Source organism: Schistocerca cancellata, chromosome 2 (genome assembly GCF_023864275.1).
Source record: "Schistocerca cancellata isolate TAMUIC-IGC-003103 chromosome 2, iqSchCanc2.1, whole genome shotgun sequence".
NCBI lineage: Eukaryota > Metazoa > Arthropoda > Insecta > Orthoptera > Acrididae > Schistocerca > Schistocerca cancellata.
Window position 1 is genome coordinate 381,790,214 of NC_064627.1, and position 19,485 is coordinate 381,809,698.

Consider the following 19,485-nt stretch of genomic DNA (forward strand, 5'->3'; position numbering starts at 1 on the left):
TCTCGAAAAATATTGTACACACTGTAAGTAGGCTGTTTATGTTTTCTTTATGTAAGTAGGTAATTATGAAAAAATTTTTCAAATCTGTATTGGCCACTGCCCTAAAAAATTTGTAAAATTTTTTGTGGGGAGCGTGGGGGCTATGTAAGTAGGCTGTTTATGTTTTCTTTATGTAAGTAGGCTGTTTATGTTTTCTTATTGGCAACGTTACGTAGCGCTCTGTATGAAAACCACTGGCTGTGCTGTGTGCAGTATGTGGCTAGTTTGCATTGTTGTCTGCCATTGTAGTGTTGGGCAGCGGCAGCAGGATGTGAACAGCGCGTAGCGTTGCGCAGTTGGAGGTGAGCCGCCAGCAGTGGTGGATGTGGGGAGAGAGATGGCGGAGTTTTGTAATTTGTCATGAACTGATATATATATTATGACTATTAAGGTAAATACATTGTTTGTTCTCTACTAAAATCTTTCATTTGCTAACTATTCCTATCAGTAGTTAGTGCCTTCCGTAGTTTGAATCTTTTATTTAGCTGGCAGTAGTGGCGCTCGCTGTATTGCAGTAGTTCGAGTAATGAAGATTTTTGTGAGGTAAGTGATTTCTGAAAGGTATAGTTTAATGTTACTCTGGGCCGTTCTTTTGTAGGGATTTTTTGATAGTCAGATTGCGTTGCGCTAAAAAATATTGTGTGTCACTTTAGTGAATGTTTGAGTACATTCAGTTTTGCTCAGCTGTTTGAAAAGCAAATAGTGTAAGAGGTTTATCAGCACAGTAGTGTATAATTGTTCTAAGGGGACGTTTCAACACAAAGTCTTTGCTTTAATATAAGCATATGGTATGGTGTACTGCTCTGTCTGGTCTTCAGAAGGTGGTGACACCTAAGAAAAGGCTTCTATCCCAAAAGTGTCGTCGACTAGATTTTTCACCATTTGCTGCTGCAGCTGTCGCCAAAACAAGTATGCTTTCTCCGTCTTGTTGTTGCTTATGATGCTGTTGTTGTTTTATTTTCTCCAGGTTTCCATTTTAATGTTGTTGCATGTCATCTTCATTGTACTGTGATGTGTATGCTTCTACAAAATCTTCACCTGTGGATGGCGACCCAGACAAACTTTTCCAACAGTTTCGAGCATTTCTCGTTGCAGTTGGGAGCCAAGTAGAATCAGGAGTATCGTCATCATTGCTTAAATCAATTGTACCTGCCGCGTTTTGGAAAGCAGTGATCACAGAATCTCTCAGGGCCGCTGAAATTGCACCAATAATTTAACTTTCCTTTTCGATTAATAATAAATATTAGACAGGGTGATATTACCAAATTAATGGCGAAACAACACCATAGGATCAAATAAAATCAACTGGCTGTCAGATATGATACAGGTGTTGAAAACAGATGAGGACATCAGCACTTTGCCAACATGCTATTGTTTTAAGAATCTGACATTGGGCCCAACACGCACAGTTGTGCGTATGCTAATGTTTCAGTTTATATCTCCATTAATTTTCAAATAAACGAACACTTTATGAGATATTCATGTAAAACGATATGTTTAAAGTAGATTTGTGCCATGAAAAATATCTAAACGAAACTTATAATATCACAGTAGAGACAAACAGCCTCAGTGCGCTTCCTGGCCGCCATCATAACTTGCACTACAAGTCGGCTGACTGCTGGTGCCGTCCAGTCACGAATCTCGGAACGAAAAGGAATTGCAAACGTCAAAACCCTCCAGCCACGATCGTGCAGTGCTGACCGGAACTTACTAGCTTTCATCACAAAGAAATAAAACAGGAAAGACCAGACATGCACAATTGTGCATGAAGGACCTAAAAGAGATAAACATAAGTACAGTTATTAATATTTTAACTGCCAGTCCAGTCAATTGACTGGACGCGAATATTTCGGTAGACTACCGATTCTGCAATGTGACGGAATACAATTTCTGTGGCTTTGATTACGAAACGACGTATACTGACGGGCTCAGTCGGTCTTCAGTATGTTGTGAGGGTCATGTAGATTCTAAAACAGCCTCTTGCGGTATGGAGTCAAGCTACAGCAGAGCAGCATATAATCGTTCAGTAAGTAAAGAAACGAAAGACATGGCTTCACCTTGTCTTACGGACGACTAAGTTATGCATGAATTGGAGCAATAGCCGGCCGCTGTGGCCGAGCGGTTCTAGGCGCTTCAGTGCGGAACAGCGCTGCTGCTACGCTCACAGGTTCGAATCCAGCCTCGGGCATGGATGTGAGTGATGTCCTTAGGTTAGTTAGGTTTAAGTAGTTCTAAGGTCTAGGGGGCTGATGACCTCAGATGTTAAGTCCCTTAGTGCTCAGAGACATTTGAACCAATTGGAGCAATATTTTGTTGATAGTGACAGTGAGGATGACGATATCGACGATTCAGATGATCCTGACTTGTGCAAGAAGAACTGTGTCAAACTTCAGCTGAGAATTTCTCGTTTTGATGTCGTAAAACGTTCATTGAAACATTCCGATCTTTGCTGAAGTTTCTTCATTTTCTGAACCACGGAACTTATTTTTAGATTTGGTATTGGGAAACAGAAAAGGCTGAGAGAAAAGACACTACTCATCACTGCAGCGAGGACAAAACAGCCATTTACAAGAAGCCTTGTTACAAAATTTATCACACAAAAACATTATACTATGTGAAAGAAATGTGTTGGTTGGTTGGTTGATTTGGGAGAGGGGACCAAACTGCGAAGTCATCGGTTCCACCGGATTAGGAAAGGGTGGGGAAGGAATTCGTCCGTGCCCTTTCAAAGGAACCATCCCGGCATTTGCCTGAAGAGATTTAGGGAAATCATGGAACCCTAAATCAGGATGGCCGGACGCGGGTTTGAACCGTCCTCCTCCCAAATGCGAGTCCAGTGTGTTAACCACTGCGCCACCTCGATCGTTAAAGAAAATTTTAACAATGTATATAATTTGCGCTGCCGGCAGTCAAAGTTTTAATCAGTTAATAATTCATTCAGACAGAAGACACAATTACAGTATAGCAAGGTTGGGACCGCTGAGGTTGGCATTAATGTGAAACCGAACAGTCGCACGAAGTGTTCCCAACGATGCGACTTTTAACGATCGCTACTTGGGGACCGGCAACCAATTTACTGCATCATTACTATAGCTAGTTTATTCAGGACTCATAACGTACTAAATTTTGTATGCAACCAACTGATAATAAGATCGCTTGGTGTCTTACATAGGCGTTGCCGACCGCAGCGCCATGTTCTGCCTGTTTACATATCTTTGTATTTGAATACGGATGTCTATACCAGTTTCTTTGGTGCTTCAGTGTGCATGACATGTGTAGTGCGCCAATTTGGATGCGCACTGTCCTTGCTTTTAGCCTTAAGCGAACTCGGGGAAGCCCTGTTTACGTGAATAATTTTTGTAATCAGTTTATGTTAAAAATGTGTACTAAAATGTGTTTTTTTGTTACATGTTTCTGACAAGGTGTTCCATGCGGTATTCCCCCCCTCCCTCCCCCCACAAATCAGTGTCTGACGGTGCGGCATACTTAATCTGATAGAGACGACGGTTGTTAACGGCGAGAACATCGCCCCACCATTGTTAAAATTCTATGAATTTATTGTTAAAGAATTGTTCACAAAAAATGTTGTAAAATGTAAGGACTTCTAGTTGGACTTTATAGCTGTACAGTTGTTAACATTTATGAGTGTATGTTGTATTGTGAAAAATGACAGTAAGTTCATCGTTAAAATTCTGTTATCGTTGAAGTCTTTATTTGATTAAGGTAGTGAAGAATTACTTTTCTGAACATGACTTTGCAAAAGTGTCTGCAATAACTTCAAGCTGAAAGGCGATATTGAGACGTATCGTGAAACAGTGGCCTATTGAAATTGCTGAAGATATTTCTTATAATTCAACTGTGCTTTCTGAAACGTTTAGTGTCACGCAATTCACAGTTTTTTCATGATTTTGATTCTGGGATAATTTTGAGATAAAGTGTCTTAAGAACAGTGATTTCATTATTGCAGAAAGGCAAAAAAGTGATAAGTCAGAATTTTTAAAAGTACTTTGCGATAAATAATTGAAGAGCTCAATTACCAAAAAGCGCTAGAGGTCGATTTTGATCTACATAGTGACTAATTATCGATCTCTTATAAGCTGAGTATAAGAAATTTATTGTTCATTTCGCAAGATTTTAACTATTGCAGCAAATCAAAAAGGACTTTCAAAACTAATTAAAACATAAACCGCTGTTTAATGAACTTACAATGACATAATATTTAAAATAAACGGTATTTGAGCGTTGTGAGTTAATCATTAGTGTACAGCGCAATTTCACAATATCGCTTATAGCCAGAATTTTGCGAACTCGACGCTGCATTGTTTTACGTATCGTTATAGAGCTAAGGACTTACGGCGACGCGATATAAGCCATAGTTTGAACCTACCCTTCTCATTACGTGAGAAAAACGATCCTGAGAAGTTTAATCAACTCAGTCCGGAGTAAAATTACCAATCAAAGGAGGATAAAAACTTCGAGTGAGGCTTCGTCCCACTTCGATGCACACGGTCAAGATTGTATATAGAGGAATGTATTACGAAAGAAGACAGATTCTTGCCGCCGTAATCTAGCATTTAACGAGACGGAGTACCTCACTGGTCAGATTTACCATGCACATTATTTACAACTTACCACTCGTAGTACGTAACTCTCTTCCTTCTATCACGTGGAGTAATGCCTGAACACGTGAAACACCGCGTCTCTGAATTTCTGGCTCCGTGCTGTGCTATATCTGAATATTCGTGCTTCGCCTTGCCTGTCGATGTAATGGACAGAGATAAAGCACCACAAAAGACACGCACGACGATCGCGGGACATCTCCGACCTACACCTCTCAGTTTGCATACATTACACCAGCAAATATTTACCGCCAGCTTCTTGGCGATACGGAGAGACTGAAACAAGTCATATCTAATGTAATCCACAGCGCGACCGCACAACAACGCTTCCTTAAATGAAATACTGCAGAGCTTCAACGAAAACTAGTATTGTTCTCAAGTAAATAAACCGGGCAAATTCGTACATTATCTGATCAAAATTATCCAGACAATTCTATCTGATGCGGAAGTGACTATTAGATGTCACGAGAGTCGGATCCACCACTATAAAAATAGGCGAAGAGTATTGTGTTGTGAGAAGAGAAGTAATAACAGCACAATGGGTCGGTCGAGAGAGCTGGTTCACTCCGAGCGTGAATAAGTCATTGGCTGTCAACTGAGTAACAAATACATCACGTGCATTTCAACACATCTAAAGCAGCCCAAGTCGAATGTTTCTGATGCGATTATGAAGTGGAAACTTGAAGGAACAACCATAGCTAAACCAAGACAATGCAGATCCCATGCTCTAACCCGACAGGAACGATCGAGCACTGCGGAGGGTGGTTGTAAAAATTAGCGTGAAGTCAGCGGAAGGAACCACTCGTGAATTCCCCACAGCTACCAGCAGTCCAGCTAGAACAATTACGGTGCGCGATGAGTTAGAAAGAATAGGATACAATGCTCGAGAACTCCTAATAAGCCAAATATTTCTGTCGTCAATGCTAAGCGATGCTTGCGGTGATGTAAAAGCCGACACCATTGGATAGTAGATGTGTGGAAATGACTGATTCGATGTATCACACCACTCCCTGTGCAATCCGATGGAAGAGTTCTGATCTGACGATTGCTTGGAGGATGATACTACCTGCCATTATTTGTAGTGACAACAGATAAGAGCAGAAGAGATGGTGTTACGATACAGGGGCGTTTTTCGTGATTAGGACGTGATCCCCTTATGGCGTTTAAGGAAACTGTAAATGCGGAACGATATGCCACATTTTACAGTATTGTGTATTGCGTACAGTACAGGGACAGTTTCGAGATTGTGACTTTTGTATCAGCACGACAATGCGCTCTGTCATAAAGAAGCAGCTGTGAAGCAATATTTTGTGGACAATAACATTTTTGAAATGGACTTACCTAGCCAGAGTCCTGACCTGAAGTCAGTTGAACAGCCTTGGCATGAGCAAGAATGTCGACTTCACCCCAGCCCCAGCGTCCAACATCAGTATCTTCCCTAGTTTGGGCTGTCTAAGAAGGTTGAATTACCATTTATCCACATACATTCAGACGTTTAATTGAAGGGGTCATCAGTTGAGTTCAAGGCGTCATAAAGGCAAGGGATGAAAGTACCCCATAATAAGGTCCACTAATATACGTCCAGATACTTTTAATCAGATAGTGTACACTACACTACTGGTCATTAAAATTGCTACACTAAGAAGAAATGAAGATGATAAACGGGTATTCATTGGACAAATATATTATACTAGAACTGACATGTGATCACATTTTCGCCGGCTTGAGTGGCCGAGCGGTTATAGGCGCTACAGTCTGGAACCGCGCGACCGCTACGGTCGCAGGTTCGAATCCTGCCTCGGGCATGGATGTGTGTGATGTCCTTAGGTTAATTAGGTTTAAGTAGTTCTAAGTTCTAGGGGATTGATGACCTCAGATGTTAAGTCCCATAGTGCTCAGAGCCTTTTGAACCATTTGATTACATTTTCACGCAGTTTGGGTGCATAGATCCTGAGAAATCAGTACCCAGAACAACCACCTCTGGCCGTAATAACGGCCTTGATACGCCTGGGCATTGAGTGAAACAGAGCTTGGATGGCGTGCACAGGTACAGCTGCCCATGCAGCTTCAACACGATACCGCAGTTCATCAAGAGTAGTGACTGGCGTATTGTGACGAGCCAGTTGCTCGGCCACCATTGACCAGAGGTTTTCAGTTGGTGAGAGATCTGGAGAATGTGCTGGCCAGGGCAGCAGTCGAACATTTTCTGTATCCAGACAGGCCCGTACAGGACCTGCAACATGCGGTCGTGCATTATCCTGCTGAAATGTAGGGTTTCGCAGGGATCGAATGAAGGGTAGAGCCACAGGTCGTAACACATCTGAAATGTAACATCCGCTGTTCAAAGTGCCGTCAATGCGAACAAGAGGTGAACGAGACGTGTAACCAGTGGCACCCCATACTATCACGCCTGGTAATACGCCAGTGTGGCGATGAAGAATACACGCTTCCAATGTGCGTTCACTGCGATGTCACCAAACACGGATGCGACCATCATGATGCTGTAAACAGAACCTGGATTCATAAAAAAAAATGACGTTTTGCCATTCGTGCACCCATGTTCGTCGTTGAGTACACCATCGCAGGCGGTCCTGTCTGTGATGCAGCGTCAAGGGTAACCGCAGCCATGGTCTCCGAGCTAAGAGCCCATGCTGCTGCAAACGTCGTCGAACTGTACGTGCAGATGGTTGTTGTCTTGCAAACGTCCCCATTTGTTGACTCAGGGATCGAGACGTGGCTGCACGATCCGTTACAGCCATGCGGATAAGATGCCTGTCATCTCGACTGCTAGTGATACGACGCCTTTGGGATCCAGCAAGGCGTTCCGTATTACCCTCCTGAACCCACCGATTCCATATTCTGCTAACAGTCATTGGATCTCGACCAACGCGATACGATAAACCGCACTCGCGATGGGTTGCAATCCGACCTTTATCAAAGTCGAGAACGTGATGGTACGCATTTCTCCCCCTTACACGAGGCATCACAACAACGTTTCACCAGGTTTGTGTATGAAAATCGGTTGGAAACATTTCTCATGTCAGCACGTTGTAGGTATCGCCACCGGCGCCAACCTTGTGTGAATGCTCTGAAAAGCTTATCATTTGCATATCACAGCATCTTCTTTCTGTCAGTTCAATTTCGCGTCTGTAACACGTCATCTTCGCGGTGTAGCAATTTTAACGGCCAGTAGTGTACATTAAAAAATTGACATAATAAGGTAAATGAACTATTTTGGTATCTCTTGGATAATTAAATGCTCCGTGCTCGATGGCACAGCGTTAAGACTCTGGATTCAAATTCACAATGACAGAAGTTCAAATTCCATTTGTATTCAGATTATAATAGCCTGTGATTTTCTTAAATCACCTGAGGGGAATGCTGGGATGGCTCCTAATAAAGCGTATGGCTGAATACCGTCCCCTACGCGCGCTGATGCATCGTTTCTAATGGCTTCATCGTCTTCCTTTCTTTCTTACAACTATACACCGGAGCTGAAACAGCAACAATGAATCTCCTGTGACGTTATTGTCATATACCGCCATGCAATATTATTTCATTTTGTACATAATTATGTAGTGAGTTGGAGCAGTGTGTCTAAGAAAGCAGCCCTTGCGCCTGCTGTGGCGTGTGGTTTTCGACGGGAAGTACCCCTACAGCCTCTCTTGTTGGCAGAAAGATCGTCGATGAAATCTTGTTACGTCGAGTGGGGCCTTCTTTGGAGAGAACAGGCACTTCGCAGAACGTGGGCAACGAAAACCGGCCTAGCGCGTGTACCCTTATGCCACGGCCGCCGTACATCCGCCAGAGAATAATTGAAAGCGGCATTGCTTCTGTTGCGCTCGGACTTAAAAGACAGATGACGTGGCACCATATCGCCAGCACGAGAGAATCAATTGCGTGTACTCTAAAAATTTGATTCAGCCAATAGTATTGCGTCACTGTTGATAGAGTTCGCGGCAGGTAATGCTGACCAGTCATGAAGACATTGCTCCGGGCGAGCGACAACTGTTAAAATATGTGCATCTTGTACACAAAAGGAGAACACTTAAATGTGCTTTCTCCTGATTTGTCATGTATGTAGCAACAATTTTCGCCTGTCACATTGGCAACAGCGTGGAGTTTTTGAGAGCAGAGAGTTGAGGGCCGTGGACTGGGATTCAGTTCACTCCGCCTCGAACCATCGAGGTGACGACGTATCTCTAGCCGCCGGTCGGTGCAGGTTGGTGCATGCTAGCTATTTAAGCGGATGTAAGAAGCGCGGTTGTGGTCTCGATCCATATTCTATGCAGCTCGTTCCTTGCTTACTTTGCCACGCAACTTGTATTGTTCAAGTGGCTTGTGGCTTCTTGTTGTAACGTTGTTACACGAGCTGCTCAGACAAGCAGATCTTGTGCGCTACCTCTATACAAAAATGGTTCAAATGGCTCTGAGCACTATGCGACTTAACTTCTGAGGTCATCAGTCACCTAGAACTTAGAACTAATTAAACCTAACTACCCTAAGGACATCACACACATCCATGCCCGAGGCAGGATTCGAACCTGCGACCGTAGTGGCCGCTCGGCTCCAGACTGTAGCGCCTAGAACCGCACGCCCACTCCGGCCGGCACCTCTATACAGTCTTCCACAGTTTTTGGTACCTCGCGTTGTGTTAGCGTCATTTTGTAACGTAATATTAACCATACAGAAATCTACTTTACGTTAATCTCATTGTGTTTCATGTTACTCAAAAATAACCGCTAATGTCAATCCTGTCATGAATTTCAAGATCCTTCAACTTGTCCTACAATTTTCCAGGTTAGGTGGACCTTTAAAAATAAATAAAGCCGGTCGTATTCCCAATTGGTTCACTTCGCTGTGTCAACGTCGTCCTTGTGCACAGCGACTCACTTACAAGGATAACTTACTTATTATCCTTCCAGAGAAACGAGTATTTCATTCGCTCGTCTTGTATGAATATGAGTTAGTTTCCGAAGGTATTATTTTGTAAAATCATTCAGCATTGTTTTCGCTGGTCTAATATCAGTAAGAGATATCTTCTCTAGATATTCAATGTCAGTGCAACGACCATTACGGTCGCTCGTCTTCCATTAATACGGCCTACTCTTCCGTGTAGTCCGCCCCTAGTGGTCTCGCGGTAGCGCTCTCGCTTCCCGAGCACAGGGTCCCGGGTTCGATTCCCGACGGGGTTGGGGATTTTTTCTGCCTCGAGATGACTGGGTGTTGTTGTGTCGTCTTCATCATCATCATTCATCCCCATTACGGTCGGAGGAAGGCAACGGCAAACCACCTCCATTAGGACTTTGCCTAGTAAGGCGGTGCAGGTTTCCCGCATCGTTCCCCTACGCTCTGTAAAGAAGCATGGGACTTCATTTCCATTTCTTCCGTGTAGTGTGAGCTAAAAGCATTGCACACGGCTCGACCTGCTGTAACGATGACTTCCAAAGACTGTAAAAACCATTATACCACTTCTATCTGGAAATTAGCTTCATTTTTCATGTGCCGAGGAGAGTAGTGTGTGTGGAGAGTACGGTAGGGGCAAGAGGGAGGGGTGGGGACGGAACAGTCGCAACACTATTTATCGTTTTAGTCCAGCGAGCTGTGAGCTGCTATGGCGAGAATGCCACACTATTCCCCATGCGCCTACAATAGCCATTCATAATCTACATCAACATAAATACTCTACAAGCAACTATACAGTGCATGGCGGAGGGCACATCTTATCAGTGTTATCAATTTTATTTCCTGTTCCATCCACGCATCGCGTGAGGGAAAAATGACTGCCTAAATGCTTCTGAGCACGCCCAAAACTCTCATATCTTTTTCTCATCGTCTTACGGAATTTTAGGAAGACACAGTCTACCTGATCATCTTCGTGTAATGCTTGCAAGATGTCGAGTGTGAATAAAGCAAGCTGTGAAACTCGAGTGGCTTTTTTTTTTTTAATATCCCTGCTAATTCTCTGAGAAAAGCTCGTTTTCCTCCAGGAACGTGATAATTTTTGACATTAAAATATGCTATAGTGTCCTGCAATTGCCAGACGTTTGCAACATTGGTCTATAATCCTGTGGATCCGATCTGTTAGCTTTTTTGTAAGCAGCAGCCACCTTTGCTCTTTTTCAGTAGCACGGGAATACCCGCTGTGCAAATGATCATCGATAAATGTGAGCTAAGAAACCAGCTAATTCTTTGGTGTATTCAATGCAAAAATAACTGGAATTCGGTCAGAGCTTTGTACCTTATTCAGTATCAATAGTTTTAATTAGTTTTTTAATGCATGGGGAGCTAATATCGATATTTCTCACCTGTGAGTCTGTGCGGCGGTGGTATGGTAGTATCCTTTTGTGTGAACACCTTTTTTAATGCGGAATATACAGTTTCTTCTTTCTACCTGTTGTCTTCAGTTTCGTCGCCAGACAAGTTTCCTAGGATCACCTGATAAATATTTTCCCAAGATCAGACAGTAAAAATTTACTGTCGGGTTCACACATGGCCCTTCCTGCAGATGCACGAGTTGCTTCTAACTTTTTTTCATCAGTGTCCCTGTAATCCCCGTAGCGAGAGTGTAGTAGTCTTCATTTTCGCAACACTCCACGAATAGTACCAATAAGAACAGGGGGGAGGGGGAAGTCAGACTACGGTTTATAACTTCTTTCACCGTTAATCACGATTCTTCTATGTTGGTTGGATCTCAACTAAAAGTTCTTAGTTCGTTTGTTTTTTCTTTTTTAGTTGACAATGACTCTCTATCAGTTCAACAAAAATGAATACACACGTAATTTCTTGATGACCCTTTTGACTTTGGTGACCATTCTTCCTGTAATAGCATCATGTAATAGCTGACCCCTCTCTGACACACACGAAAAGGTCGGGTCTGTTTCTAACTAGGAGATCTGGAATATTTCTTTCGCGTGTGGGCAGTCGAAACAGTTCTTCCAGACATGATGAAAAAGCTTTCAGTTTTAGCGAGGAGAGGCACCACCTGCAGGGGGATAAGCGACCATTGCAATTAAAATTCTTTAGCAGCCACAAGTCGCTTGGAACTTGCCTTTATTTGCAATGTTTCACTCGTCATACGCGATCACTATCAGAACTATGGGAAACTGCAATGGGTTACAGCACTATTAATGAAATAAAATCACCGATTCAACTTACAACATAGTAACTGACATTTAGCAGCCACGGGCCGCATGTCAAATTCACCTGGTTGTGAATAAGTTGGTTGTGCTCGTAAACTCTGTAGTCAAGTACATTCAAAGATAAATCAGGAAGATACACTGAAGCGCCAAAGAAACTGATATAGGCGTGCGTATTCAAATACAAATATATGTAAACAGGTAGAATGCGGTGCTGCGGTCTGCAACGCCTATGTGCGTAAGACAACAGGTGCAAAAAATTGTACAAATGTCTCTAAGCACTATGGGACTTAACATCTGAGGTCATCAGTCCCCTAGATTTAGAACTACTTAAACCTAACTAACCTAAGGACATCACTCACATCGATGCCCGAAGCAGTATTCGAACCTGCGACCGTAGCAGTAGCAGCAGCCCGGTTCCAGACTGAAGCGCTTAGAACCGCTCGGCCACGACGGCCGGCACAACAGGTGCCTGCCGGAGTTGTTAGATCGGTTTTAGCTGCTACAATGACAGGTTATCTACATTTAAGTGACGCCGCCCGGGATTAGCCGAGCGGTCTAGGGCGCTGCAGTCATGGACTGTGGGTCTGGTCCCGGCGGAGGTTCGAGTCCTCCCTTGGGCATGGGTGTGTGTGTTTGTCCTTAGGATAATTTAGGTTAAATAGTGTGTAAGCTTAGGGATTGATGACCTTAGCAGTTAAGTCCCATAAGATTTCACACATATTTGAACATTTTTTTACATTTAAGTGAGTTTGGTGTTTCAGTCGGCGCACGAGCGTTGGGACACAGCATCTGCTAGTTAGCGATGAAGTGGGGATTCTCCCCTTCGACCATTTCACGAGTGTACCGTGAATATCAAGAATCCGCTTAAACATCAAATCTCCTACATCGATGCGACCGGAGAAAGATCCTACAAGAATGGGACCAACGACGACTGAAGAGAGTCGTTCAACGTGACAGAAGTGCAACCCTTTCGCAAATTGCTGCAGATTTCAGTGCTGGCCATCAACAAGTGTCAACGTGCGAACCATTCAAGGAAACATCGTCGATAAGGGCTTTCGGAGCCGACGGCCCACTCGTGTACCCTGCACGATACAAAGCTTTGCACCTCGCCTGGGGTCGTCAACAACAATTAACTGTCTGTCTGTTCTCACACTCCCGTCGCTGAGCGCCCAAAGGATGAACCAACTCCGACTTACGTGAAACACTCGCCAACAGGGGTCTAATATTTACACCCCGAATGTGCGCAACAGATATTTATTTGAAACCGTCTGTTTTATCATTTGCGTACTGAAAAAAGTTTTTCTTCACACCAAATCTAACGTTCAGAGCCCTAAGAGTTTATATTGATTCCAGAGAATAAATATTCTAGTAATAGTTTTCCACATTAAAACTTACGCTGTCTGTTAATTGCACAAGTCTACAAATTTGTACTTAGTAATCTTTTCTTTATAATTTTAAGTGATTCTAGGGTTTTTTAATACGATACGATAAAAAATTCTAATTGTGTCTCTCTATCACATAATGTTTTTCACAAAGTAACGATCGAGAACCAGAAAATTCATACAAAACACACACATTCAACATAACAAAGCAAGACACTCTTAATACTATAATGAATCATTGTGTTCTTTGGGTGTAATAAAGAGGCGTAATTCTTAATGTCTCTTCTTCTCCCACTCCAATCTCTGCTGCCCTTTTTTCTCTATGCAGCACGTCGGAGTAGTCAGCAATCATGCAGACAACTTCATCAGTTCTGGTACTCTCGTTCCATTTGTTTAATGTTTTGATGGAACTTTCTCCCTATTCCTCACTCACAGCACACAGATTTTCTAGAAATGAGTCTATAGAGTGTAGGTTTAAGCCCATTGAGGCATCCAATACTTTGTAGTGTCTCAGCACGTTTTTTACTGATTCTCGTAATCAAGCTCTTTTCAGTTGCCAAGAAACTTGTTGACCACTTGTTTAAAGCATATCCAAGATTCGAGTCTGTACTAGCAATATTAAAGGCGAAACGCCCGACACAACTAAAATTTGTATCCCGTCCTTCAGTTGACCTTTACACTGACACTACCTATTCGAAAAGAACGACATATGTAACATTGATGAGGTTTACCTATATATGTCAACTGGAGAGCAGGATACAAATGTTGTGCGTAGCTACATAGCTCAACTGAAGAATGGGATACTATTGTCACTGCTCTGATCAAAACTGTAACTTTCAGTCGATACTATTAGCATCGAAGGCGGAAAAAAAACTGTACTCCATTGTGAAGTACGGGATACAAATTGTATATGTGTCGCCTTATTGCCTCTTCGCGTAGTTCAACTAAGGTGCAGGTTGCAAGTGTAACGTATGTCCATTTCCACGTTTACGTTAGCAGTGTACATGTATATAGGTCAACGGAAGTATGGGATACAAATATTATGTACGTAGCTCCTTCTGCCAACGGTAGTACTACTATCTATGTAAGAACAGACTATTATTGGTAGCGGAGGCGATCTCTTTTAAATTCAAATTCAATTATTTTAATGTACAATGATAGCGCTTATCCGGAACACAGATCTGTTTTATTATCTATGGCTGAAAGTGAAGATATTATTATGTACGAATAATGTATAACGTCATTGGTTAAAGCCGACGGGTTGTATCCCCTGCTTCACTAGACCCCATTCCTCACACCTAGACGAAGAAATTATGTTACATGAACATGGGTCTGGAAACACTTCGTTTCCTTGTTGCAACTCATTTTCTCCAACTCATTAATCATGGGAAACGCACATGAACAGAACGTTAGAATCATGGGGAACATGCAGTCTTGGTTATGTCTGGTTATGTTGTACACAGCCACTGTTTTGTTTTACATGTCCCTTTGCCATGCAGCGTACGTCATTAGTTGTTTACAGGTAACATAAAATGTTCCAGCGATCAGTACGAACGTTGCAAGCACATGCGATACTACGTAGAGTTAAGCACAGAGTCGACCCGCGCAAGGGCAGTGCACGCAGATGCAGAGATGGCAGCTACTCATTCGCTGTATTGATTAGCTGAGGGCAGTGGAGCTTGCGCTCAACGTCTGTCCCGGGAGAGATTTCCAGAACGATGCTGCCCCGACATGAAAGCGTTTGAAGCCACTGAACGTCGTCTTAGGGGACTTGGGGCATTTGTCAGTGATAGTCGCGGCCGGGAAAGGCCTAGAAGGACGAGGACACCGCAACGGGAGGTGGCAATTCTCCATGCAGTTCACGACGACCCTAGTATCAGCACAAGACATGTAGCTGCAACAATAAATGTTGACCACATGATTGTCTGGCGAGTTTTACACGAGCACCAGCAATATCCATACTATTTACAGAGTGTGCAGGCACTATCAGCAGCTGATTTTCCTGCACGGCTACTCGTCTGCGAATGGTTTATTCGACAAACTATCAGCCCTGATTCTAGAGCATCCGTGCTGTTCACAGATGAGGTGTCGTTTCAGTGAGATCAAACTGTACATTTTCACACTCATCATGTATCGGCAGACGTCAATCCTCACGCAACTACTGAAGCAAGTCATCAACAAAAATTTTCTTTCAATGTTTGGTCCAGCATTATTGGTGACTGTTTGGTAGGTCCTCACTTCCTTTCACGCAGGCTCAAAGGACGAAGCTATCATAACGTTGTAGAGAATGTTCTACCTGATCTGTTAGCAGAAGTGTCTTTAACTGTGCGACAAAATATGTACTTCATGCACGATTGGGTACTTCGTTATTTTAGTGTTAATGTCCGTCGGCTTCCAAATAAAAGATACGGTGACGGATGGATAGGTAAAATTGCATCAATTGCATGGCCTCCACTCTCTCCGGGCCCAAACCTACTGGTCTTTTATTTGTGGGGGCTTTTTAAAGCTCTAGTGTATAGAACCCCAGTACAAGACATTCAGAGTCCCCGTGCCCATATTGTGGAAGGCTGCGAAACCGCAGTACTCCAGTGATGCATCAGCGCATCCGAGATTCACTGTAGCGGCTGGTTGATGCATGTATCAGTGCCCACGTAGGGCATATACTGAACACCTTCTGTGAGGAAAAGTAGCATGTGTATGCTGCTGCGTTCCGTTCGTGTGTGTTTCCTTTGATTGATGAACTGGAGGAAATGAGTTGTAACATGGAAAAAAAAGCGTTTCCAGTCCCGCGTTCGTATAACTCAATTACTTCGTCTAGGTGTGAGGAATCTGTCCTGCAATTTGTGCCGTACAGTTTTCTTACATCCTGTATACACATAATACTCTTTGTTTTCTCTGATTACCTTTAAATATTCCATTCAATTAACATTCAGTTCATTTAAAGTTCTGAGGTGGCGCAACAATCAAACATTACGTCAGTCAGCTAGTTATGCAATACGACTGACCGTTACAACATTTTTTTTATCATTTCTCGAATAAATGCAATGGCGTTCCGACGCTCCAGGGCGGCCGGTGTATTATCGCCTTGCTGTCACCGCATCTACATCTACAGTCTGCGAACCACTGTGAAGTCTATGGCAGAAGGTACGTTCCACTGTACCGATTTTTAGGGCTGTTCCCATTCTGTTCACGAATGGAGCGCGGAAAGAATGGTTGTTTAAATGCCTTTGTGCGTGCTGTAATTAATCTAATCGTGTCTTCACAAGAAACGACGCGAAATGTCAGACGCACGTCCGCTTGTGGCAGCTAGCACACGCCGATATGGCCGGGTAAATCTTTCCCTAGCGCTGCAGAGTACGTGTGTGTCGGCCAATTATTCTTTCTATAACAGCTTTCAAAATAATTAGTACCCGGTTAATGCCCCACTTGTAACTTGATTCTGCCACTCAGCAACAGTTTTGTTTACATCTTCCTAGTCTTATTATTTGGCGCGCGAAATAAAACAGGTGTACAAACGGCCGATACAGGCAAATCTTTACAACTACAATACGTCAAGGAGCGTTAGCACTAAAGACGTATCACGGCTTCGCGTAGTCAGAGGGCGTTGTTGACGTTACTAAATGGTTCCTGTTTTCTTGACGGGTGACAGAAAATACTCCCATTTCGAGGTCTGTGTGCTATTCTCCTGGTTTTACTGGCAGTGCAGCATAATATGGTAGAAGCTAACTCAGAATCCTCTGCTGTTTTTTCCGGTTGCACTCTCTGTGTTCATCAAATCTGCTGTTTATAATGCCAGTGAGAGTGTACGGGGTGTGCAAAAATTAAGTACCTATTTTGCAGAAATAGTGATGGTACTTGCAATGTTTGCTATAGTGTCGGTTTATTAGTGATTAATTTCAAAATGTTCACCATCAAAAACACGATACACTTCCCATTTTTCAGCAGTATTCTGAAGCATTACTGATGTTACAACAACAGCAGCTTGTGTAATACGGTTCCTGAGCTCCTGCAATGTGGTAATGCCTCGGGTGAACACACGTCCTTTGATAAAGCTCCACACAAAAATGTCCGTCTGCGTGAGGTCAGGGGAACGTGCTGCACAGAGGAGTCTGCACCTCCAACCCGTCTCCCATGGAACTGTGAATTCAAGAACGCGCGAACATCTAAGGCATAATGACATGGTGCCCCATCTTGCTGAAAGTAAACAACATCCCGACGCCCACCCTGGATAAGCTGTGGCAACAAAATTTGTGAGCATGCCTAGGTATCTTACACCATTTATGGTTCTTTCAGCAAAGAAAAACGGTCCGTGAACCTTGTCGTACGTGATGCCCATCAAAACAATAACCTTGGGATGAGCTCATATAACTTCAACAAGGTCCACTGGTCGTATGTGAGCCCAGACAACGCAGTTTTGCCTGTTAACCTTCCACAAATGTGGAAGAACGCTTCATTCATGCGCAACGAACAAGTCGATCCACAGGGCTACGCTTTCTGCAAAATCTTCTTCATGCAGCTGATGGGGAACCTGCAGGTTCTTCTTTAGCAACACCTTGCGTACCGTCGAACGTGGATTGTTCAATTCCACTGACAGAGGCCTCACCGATTCCGGTCTCCTTTCAATGGACGTCCTGATGGCTTTAATCCTTTCACTGGAGGTTGACAGACGTCATTTTCCGGGCTTACTTGCCAGCGACCCTGTGCGCCTGAACTTGTTTACCAATGTGCAGATTGTTTTCTGAGTGGGACTATCGCGATGGCATTTGCAATGAAATCTCATCGTCTGACGACCTTTGTAGCCTTCACCTCACAATAGCATTCTTCTCTTCCACATGCTCATTCACCCTGTAAACAATGAAACACATATTCAATTGTTAGCATGAGATTAATGCATGATATCAGTCAACAAAGTACTCACAAAATATGTTAAATGTACCAGCAATGAGCTACCATACAGAACCTGCTCATAAAGTATGTTTTTCTACAAAATAGACACTTATTTTCTTGACAAGTCCTATGTTGACGACTTTTGTATGGAAACCGACAGCTCATACGAGTTCGAACATCTTCATCTGCAGATAAGAAATACTTAAAGTTTTTTTTAAAAAAAAGTAGTATTTGACAACTTATATGGTATGGCCATCTTATCACAGTTTGTAATCGTATCCATCTTATTTGTGTTTCTCACACACAGTTGTTTTGCGCTTGCATCAGTAGGGTACATTTAACATTCAGTTATGAGCATTTGTTCATTATTCTCTGCCAATTACTGGCAGTAATAGCGCTTTTAAAACCCACATCCTTGGCTGATGCGAGATTCTAACAGATTTACCGATCGCATGAATTCAACACATTTTACACTGAAGAGCCAAAGAAACTGGTACACCTGCCTAATATCGTGTAGGGCCCCCGCGATCACCCAGACGTGGCATGGACTCGACTAATGTCTGAAGTAATTCTGGAGGGAACCGACACCGTGAATCCTGCAGGGCAGGCCATAGATCCGTAAGGGTACGAGGGGGTGGGGATCTCTTCTCAACAGCACGTTGCAAGGCATCCCAGATATGCTCAGTTTTGTTCATGACTGGGGAGTTTGGTGGGCATCGGAAGTGTTTAAACTCTGAAGAGTGTTCTTAGAGCCACTCTGTAGAAGTTCTGGTAGTGTGGGGAGTCGCATTGTCCTGCTGGAATTGCCCAAGTCCGTCCGAATGCACAATGGACATGAATGGATGCAGGTGATCAGACAGGACGCTTACTTACGTGTCAGCTATAAGAGTCGTATCTAGACGTATCACGGGTGCCATATGCCTCCAACTGCACACGCCCCACACTATTATAGAGCCTTCATCAGCTTGAACAGTCCCCTACTGACATGCAGGGTCCATGGATTATGAGGTTGTCTCCATACCCGATACAATTTGAAACGAGACTCGTCCGAACAGGCAACATGTTTCCAGTCATCAACAGTCCAGTGTCGGTGCTGACGTGTCCAGGCGAGGCGACAAGCTTTTTATCGTGCAGTCATCAAGGGTAAACGAGTGGGTCTTCGGCTCCGAAGGCCCATATCGTTGATGTTTCGTTGAATGGTTCGCACGCTGACACTTGTTGATGGCCCAGCATTGAAATCTGCACCAACTTGCGGAAGGGTTGCGCTTCTGTCACGCTGAACGATTCCCTTCAGTCGTCGTTGGTTCCGTTCTTGTAGGATCTTTTTCCGGCCGCAGCGATGTTGGAGATTTGATATTTTACTGGATTCCTGGTACTCACGGTGCACTCGTGAAATGGTCTAACGGTAAAATCCCC

The 19,485-nt window shown here is 43.4% G+C and overlaps 1 protein-coding gene across 1 annotated transcript in view; it reads left to right on the forward strand.

Moving 5' to 3' along the window:
• LOC126161785 (calcium and integrin-binding family member 2) overlaps positions 1 to 19,485 on the forward strand; it is a 175,403-nt gene that overhangs the window by 80,094 nt on the left and 75,824 nt on the right. The window lies entirely within an intron of this gene.